Consider the following 8,450-nt stretch of genomic DNA (forward strand, 5'->3'; position numbering starts at 1 on the left):
AAAAGCAGCCGCACACACTGCTGGGGGCCCCGCATGGCCAGCAAACAGCCAAAAAGGCACATGCTTCCAGTTCTTTTTCCGGCACCAGGCTTCGTCTGCTTATTTGCATAGGAACCGCCCACTTTTTCTCTGCTAGCCGACTCGTCCGGGCTGCCATGAAACTCAGGCAGCAAGCATGCAAGCAGCCAGTGGCTGGGCTTTTCAGTTCAGGTCATTTCAGCCAGCCAGCCATTGTGACAAGAAGCCAGCAAGTCAAGGCATTTGCTGCTTGCTGCAGTGTTTGCTATGCAGGCTATTTGGATACAGCTTCAACACGGGTTTCTTAGGCATCTGCTCGTTCGGACTGAATTAGGCAGCAGGCAGCACTCCTGCTCCATGCGAGCTGAAAAGAAAGTAGGAAGCCAGGCAAAAGAATGAACAAGACACAGCAAAAAGAAGGAGGCTTTATTTTGTGTGAATTTCTTCTTCTTTCTTTGCAAAAGAAAGAGCCAAAAAAAAGCATGCTTATATTTTTGCCCGCTGTTTGTTTCTATTTTTTCGTATAAGTCAGATATCCTTAAAGGGAAGTGCACCGGTCCTGGAGGTACTGCAATACCAGGTCAATGCGTGGAGTGGACAGAGCAAGCTCTTCTTCCATCTCCCTGTTCTAAAAATCCATTTAATATATGGTCCCCAGATAGGGGACGTATCAGATATTAAACTGATAAGAACAGATTTTTTTTTCTTCTGCTCAGAGCATTATAGGATAATCACAGTATTCAGGTGAAAACACGGACTATGCCAACTCATCACCACAGGAACAGATTTTTTTTTTTTTTTCAACTCCCATATAATACCATTATTCTTTTAGTATTGTTCTCCCCCAAATGTTGGGTTTCCATAATTCCAACCCCTCCTCCGTTCCCAACCTTTTTTGATCTAACAAAAAATACGTAAACATTTTCCCCAAAACCATTTTAACAGACACATTCACTTCCACACTTATTCTCTTAAAAATTAAAATATTTCTAACCTCCCATACCGCCTCTTTCACACAATTTACTATCTTCCATAGCACAATTCCCTTTTCCCCATCACATCAGACAAACCATACATCATCATATCATACTCTAACACCCTAATCCCAGTCAGCTCCCTAATTAATTTCCCCAATCCCCTCCACACATTACTTACAAACACAAAGTTCCAAAATAAATGTATCACATTCTCAACACCCCACAACCATACCTTGGACATAGTTCTGTTCTTACCAAGTCCCTTTTCTTTTGGAACTCTCTAACGGGCAAACATCTATGCACCGCCATCCACGCTTTGTCTTTGTGGGTATTAACCAAGCCTTGGGCTTACATTTCTCCAGACTAGCTTTGCCTGCTTGTCATACAGACCGCCCACACCAGCCTGTAGGTCTCTATCCAAGATTTTGTTTTTGATTTTTCTGTAATCTTTCCACAGGTCCAAATCAATTCCTAATAAATCATATTTCACTATAAATTTCTCTATAACCTTATAAGACTCCGGCATCATAAAACAAAAGGGTCGCCTTAAATCAGACTTGCATAAACCCAGCTTCCTAAGTATGCTTCCTGCAGCATATCTTATCAAACACGCCACCTTGGTCTCTTTTCCATTAACCAAACTTAAAACAAAATGGGCATATTTTGCCCCCAAAACCAAATCTAGCCTAGGCATTCCTTTCCCTCCTTTATCCTTCACCAAACATACCTTCTTTCTAGTTAATTTCTCCATTTTGGAACCCCAAAAGAATATAAACAAAAATCTTGTTAGTTTCCTCAGCCATTTGAAAGATGGAGGGAACACCATTCCAATATAGAGCAAAATTGGAATTAAACAGATTTTGTTATTAAAATCTTTCCTTCTAAGGACAATTTCCTTAAAGTCCAAAACTGTATTTTCCTCAGTATTTTTTCTCCAACAGCCTCCCAATTCGCCTCACCTTTTAATTTGTCATCAAACCACACCCCAAGAATTTTCAACTGGTTCACTTCCACCGGGATCCCACACCTGTCCAGATCTTGCCACTGCCTGAATGCCTTACAGCTGCTCTTTCCCCAGTTTACCTTAAACCCTGATGCATGGCAAAAGGTCTCAATATGGAACCTTGCCCTATTTAACGACGCAGGTATTGTGCAGGCTATTGTTAGGTCATCCATATAACTGACCACTTTTATGTTCCTCCCTCCACTCCCAGGGATCTCTACTCCCCTGATAACTTTGTCTTTCCTTATCCCTTGTAACAAGGGCTCCATTGCACAAATAAAAACTAAAGGGGACAGAGGGCACCCTTGTCGCACCCCTGATTTCACTGGAACCCTATCCGACAGAAACCCATTTATTTGCACTCTGCTAAAAATATCCTTATAGAGGCATTTGATCCAGTTGATGAGTTCCTCTGGTATTCCTAATTTTAACAAAACTTTAAATAAAAACCCATGTGAAAGCCTATCAAAGGCTTTTTCAAAATCTATGTTTGCTAAAACTAAACCTTGCCTTCTTTCTTTACATAACCAAATAATATCCCTAATTAAAATAAAATTCTCAGCAATCTGCCTTCCTGGAATCCCACAAACCTGTTCTTCTTCTATCAAAACCCCTATCACCAGTTTTAATCTTAGCATTATGATTTTGGCAACTATTTTATAGTCAACGTTCAATAACGTTATTGGCCTCCAGTTTTTCAAGTCTCTCTTATCTCCGCTTTTATGGATCATTGTTATTATCCCTTCTTTGAAGGATAATGGGGTTCTCCCTTCTTTTAAAATAAAACTACACAATTTAACTATATCAGGCCCTATCAGGTACCACATCTCCTGATAGAATTCATATCCCAAACCATCGCTGCCTGGTGTCTTCCCTTTCTTCCCACTTCTTACCGCCACTTCCACTTCATCCTCATTCACATCCCCACTCAAAAAAATCTGGTCTTCCTGGTTTAACCTACCCTCGATTTTATTTATACAATCCTTTTCTATGTGGCGGGCTCTCTCTTTTTCTTCAAATAAGTTTTGATAGAAAATTTCAATTACCCGCAGCATTGGTTCCTTTCCTTTAACTTCCTCTCCTTTGGAGTTTAACAAAGATTCTATTCTCGCCTTTCCAGTAAAGGCTTTTTTAAAGAAATAGGGAGTACACTTTTCGTCCTTCTCTACCTCCTCCACCTTGGCAGCATGGATGATCTTCTTGCCTTTCTCCTCTAGTAGTTTATTAAAACGTTTTTTTTCCTTCTCAATTTCCTCATCAACATCCTCCCCTATTTCTCTAAGCCTGAGCAAAAATTGCCTTCTTAGTAAGGCCATTTGAAAATCCTCCCTTTGCTTTCTGGCACTCTCACATCATTTTTTAATGAAAAAGGATCTTGTCTCCTTTTTAACCCATTCCCACCATTCAATCATATCCCTAAACTCATTCATTCTGCCTTTGCATCTTCCATACATACATTCATACTGTTTTTTCAATCTTTCCTCCTCTAACAGACTCACATTCAACTTCCAATACCCTCTCCCAATTTCTTGCAACACTTTCATCCCTACTTCACACACAACACACACACCCAGTCACACACCTCCATCCCTTTAGACATCAGCAACAGGTCTATTCTGGATTTAACATCCCCTTTTTCACTGAACCAAGTTAACATTTTTTTCCTATTTCCCCATTTTCTGTTTGCAATCAATCAAATTATAGTCATTAATTATATTTTTTCAACAGAGTGCTTGTCCCATCTGGTCTGCATCTCTCTGCACCACCTTCTCTATCTTCTTCACTCAATACACAGTTGAAATCCCCCACCACAAAAGTAGGTTCCCTCCCCGGCAAAAATAAACGTAATCTGTCAAACAAATCCTCTCTTTGTTTTTTGATGGGAGATGCATATACATTAAACAATCGAAAAAATTTCCCTCTCCAAGTAAAAAAAACAACCATCAATCTTCCTGGTTCTAACACTTCTGTTTTCTTTATAACAAAATCAAACCCCTTAAACAAAAAACCTACCCCACTGTTCCGATTTTCTCGGCTCCCTTACCACACTGATGGTCCCCAGACCCACTCTTTCTCTTGTGGAGATTCAGTAATCCCACATTCCTGCAAACACATGATGTCGCATTTTAGATTTGCAACAAAATCCAAAATTAATAGTCTCCTTGCCTTTGTTTTTAGGCCCCTCACATTCAAGGAGGCAATTTTCAGAGCCATCTAATCAATCAAGAAGAGAAAAAAACTCATACTTACCGTGCTTTTTTCTGTTCCTCAAAATCCAGCACTTCTGCTTGTTGCCTCCCCTCACCCTCCTCTTCCATTGGAGAAAGCGGGACTTTTACACCTCCCATTTCGTCCACCAATTTATCCACTCCATCCAAGTAGGCCCCATCCACCCCTTCCGGCGATCTTTGCCCATCCGTTAGCCCCGTTAGGAGCAACGGCTCCCCGGTGGTGAAACAAACCCCACCACTACAAAACCCTCCTCCCCGAAAGGTGATGGCCCACTTCCACCATCACTGCTTTCTACCCCCCCCCCCCCCCCCTCTGCTCCATAGACTCATACTTTTGAAGCACTAAAGCTGCTCTCCTGCTTCTTCCTTTTCTTTGAAGGCCCCGCTCTTTTACCATCAGAGCCCTCCTCCACTTCTTCCTCTGTCTTCTTCCATTATCCCCTCCTCTAGATTTCCTGCCCAGCTCCCATCGATAAGCATTCTTTCCCCTTCTGGCACTAGCTCCTCTTCTGCAAACTCTGAGATGATTGGTACTTCCACCTCCTCTGCGTTGTTTCCTTCTGTATCAGCTTCAATACTCACCTCCTCTTCTGGTTCTGCACTCCTTCGGGGGGTCTTCTCCTGTCTCATGTCTTGTTCTGCATTTGTACCCTCCTCATGGTTTTTACGCCACCGTCTGTGATCTCTTGATGCAGCATCTGCATAAGTATACTCCCGTTTAGGGCATTTTCTGTACATATGCCCCCTCTCTCCACACAGGTCACATTTTTTGCCTTGTCTGCATTCGGCTGCATAATGACCTTCTTGGTCACAGTTTCGGCAAATCTTTGCATCTCTCATACCACATTCCTCCTTCACGTGCCCATATCTAAGGCACTTTCGGCAGAAAGTCGGTTGCCCTGGGTATGTTAGGAACCCTCTATTCTTACCGATGCTGAAGGCACCAGGAGGGTGCATTACTCCACCGATTCCGCCTGCATCTTTCTTGAGGGTACATCTGAACTTTGTCTTTCCGTTGAAGATACCACAAACGTTTTTCATTGGTTATGGATCTGTCACTCTATCGCAGTATCTGCTCAGGAACATCATCACTTCGGTTGGTGCCACGAACGGGTTGTACATATGTACAGTGATTAATCGTTCACCCAGGGTAAAGCACGGGATAAGCGTAATCCCCTCTAGCTTCTCATGACCAGCTTTTTGTTTTGCCACTCACATATCCTCAGGCAATCCCTTTCATCCGTGAAGGTCAGATCGAAATACTCTTGTCTGTAGAATTCCTGCATACAGAAGATTTGATCTGAATGAGTCTCCAGCAGGTCTTTCAGCAGGGAATTCACGATAAACTCCACCATCTTCCTTCCTCCATGTCTCTGACGATATCCTGGATCAAGCTGGAACCTGATGGTCCTCTCCACCTGCGGACTATTCTCCGGCATCTTCCTTCTCTCGCGGCTTAACGAAGCCCGTCCAAACAGCTGTACCCAGTTTTGCCCCGAAGGGCTATGCTGGGGGTCGAAATGCCACTCCGACTCTTATGTCGCCCACCGAAACGCTCGGGATAGCGCACCTCCCCAAAAGCAGCAGACAGCTTAAGACCCCGAAGGGTCGATGCTGTAAGGCCAAGGAGGTACAGTCCCAGCAGACCCTCTGACTAAGACACTTGATCTTAGCCAAAAGGCCGAGAAGCGATAACCAGAAATGGGCCCCTGCCCGAGCGCCGCCCGATGGCCGGGAGCACTACGCTTTAGGGAGAAGGGCAGAAGGAGCCGCTTGCTGCCGGCTCGCCTCCTCCCCCAGCATGCCAGCGTGCCTGCCTCCGCTCCTTCCCACACAGCTCCGGGGAGTCTATGCAGCAGCGGCGGCGACGACGATGACGGATGCAAAAGCCAAAGACTTTCTATGGAGCAAAGAAAAGCAGCCGCACACAGTGCCGGGTGGGGGCCCGCAAGGCCAACAAACAGCCCAAAAGGCACATGCTTCCAGTTCTTTTTCCGGCACCAGCCTTCGTCTGTTCATTTGCATAGGAACCGCCCACTTTTTCTCTGCTCGCCGACTCGTCTGGGCTGCCATGAAACTCAGGCAGCAAGCAAGCAAGCAGGCAGTGGCTGGGCTTTTCAGTTCAGGTCATTTCAGCCACCCATTGTGACATGAAGTCAGGCATTTGCTGCTTGCTGCAGTGTTTCCTATGCAGGCTATTTGGATACAGCTTCAACAGGAGTTTCTTAGGCATCTGCTCGTTCGGACTGAATTAGGCAGCAGGCGGCACTCCTGCTGCATGCGAGGAGCTGAAAAGAAAAGAAAGTAAGAAGCCACGCAAAAGAACGGACAAGACACAGCAAAAAGAAGGAGGCTTTATTTTGTCGTCATTTCTTCTTCTTTCTTTGCAAAAGAAAGAGACAAAAATGCATGTTTGTATTTTTCCCGCCAGTTTTTTTCTATTTTTTGATACAAGCCAAATATCCCCAAAGGGAAGTGCACCGGTCCTGGAGGTACTGCAATACCAGGTCAATGCGTGGAGTGGACAGAGCAAGCTCTTCTTCCATCTCCCTGTTCTAAAAATCCATTTAATATATGGTCCCCAGATAGGGGACGTATCAGATATTAAACTGATGAGAACAGATTTTTTTTTTCTTTTTAAAGTATTTTATTTACAGTTTGTTAGTTTCACATGGTTTACTTTTCAGAAAACAAAAACCCACATAACACAATATTTTCCACACAACACACTAAAACTTACTTCTTTTTTACAATATTAACATTATTTACATAGACTTATTTAATTTAAAAAAGTTCATCTTGTATTCTAACTTGTATGCTGTTACTCCACAGCCATAGCTGTAGAGTGGAGCACTGGCCCGCCTCTCCTCTCCGATGCTCCACAATAAGGACCCAAACAGGTATTTACATACTGTACACACCAATCTTCTCAGAAGATACTTTCTCTTCCTTATTACAAGAGCATACCATTTTTATCAATAAGCATAACCATACCAATGAAAGAAACATACTTTTAACCCTTAAACCACCTCACTTCCCACTAAACATTTAGAATCATTCTACCCCACATGTTTGGTTTCCATAACTCCACTCCTTCCACTGTTCCCAACCTTTTTTGGTCCAACAAAAAATATGTGTACATTTTCCCCAACACCATTCTCACACACACTTTCACCTCCACACTTATTTTTTTAAAGATTAAAATATTCCTAACCTCCCACACCACCTCCTTCACACAGTTTACCACCTTCCATAACACAATTGCTTTTTCCCCATCACTTCAGACAAACCATACATCATCATATCATACTCTAACACTCTAATCCCCGTCAACTCTCTAATTAATTTCCCCAAACTTCTCCACACATTCCTTACAAACACACAGTTCCAAAATAAATGTGCCACATTCTCAGCACCCCCACACCCGTACCGTGGACATTGTTCCGTTCTCACCAAGTCCCTTTTCTTTTGAAATTCTCTGACAGGCAAACATCTGTGGACCGCCATCCACGCTATGTCTTTATGGATGTTTGTTAACCCCTTGTGACTAACATTACTCCAAACACTTTTTGCCTGTCTGTCAAAAAGGCCGCCCACGCTAGCCTGCAAATCCCTGTCTACAATTAAGTGTTTAATCTTTCAATGATCTTCCCACAATTCTATTTTTACCTGTGATAAGTCATATTTGCATATAAAATCCTCAATGCATTTGTAAAAATCAGACACGATAAAACAAAAGGGTCTCCTTAAATCTGTTTTGCATAGCTTCAACTTTCTAAGCATGCTTCCTGCAGCATACCTGGCCAAACAGGCCACTTTGGTCTCTTTTTTATTTATCAAAGTCAACACAAACTGCGCATATTTTGCTCCTACAACTAAATCTAATCTTGGTAAACCTTTCCCGGTCTCATTTCAGCCCCAGAGACCCCCCTCACTAAGTGCCGAGCGGTCGCGGGTGCCGCCGGAGGCAGCGACGGACCCGCTGGCACAACATGAGGATGGGCGCCGGAGCAGGGAGCGCTCCGAGTCCCCGGAGTCTCGGCGGCGCACCCGGCTAGCGGGGGCCACCATGACAGATTGCGCGAGCATGCGCGTGATCGCGCATGCGCGGGAACAGCCAGGGAGTTGCGGCGGCCATCAGGGACTCGCGCATGTGCAGGACAAGTGCGCACGCGGCCCCAATGGATTTGCAGCCTCTGCGGGACTACAGTTCCCAGGAGG

At 44.0% G+C, this 8,450-nt stretch overlaps 2 pseudogenes; both read right to left on the minus strand.

Annotated features, from left to right (window-relative positions):
- Positions 1-561: 561 nt before the first annotated feature.
- On the minus strand, positions 562-742 carry LOC142500244 (U2 spliceosomal RNA; annotated as a pseudogene).
- A 5,957-nt stretch (positions 743-6,699) lies between these two features.
- Positions 6,700-6,875, minus strand: LOC142500300 (U2 spliceosomal RNA; annotated as a pseudogene).
- Positions 6,876-8,450: the final 1,575 nt, after the last annotated feature.

The sequence above is a fragment of the Ascaphus truei genome, chromosome 7 (assembly GCF_040206685.1).
Source record: "Ascaphus truei isolate aAscTru1 chromosome 7, aAscTru1.hap1, whole genome shotgun sequence".
Lineage (NCBI taxonomy): Eukaryota > Metazoa > Chordata > Amphibia > Anura > Ascaphidae > Ascaphus > Ascaphus truei.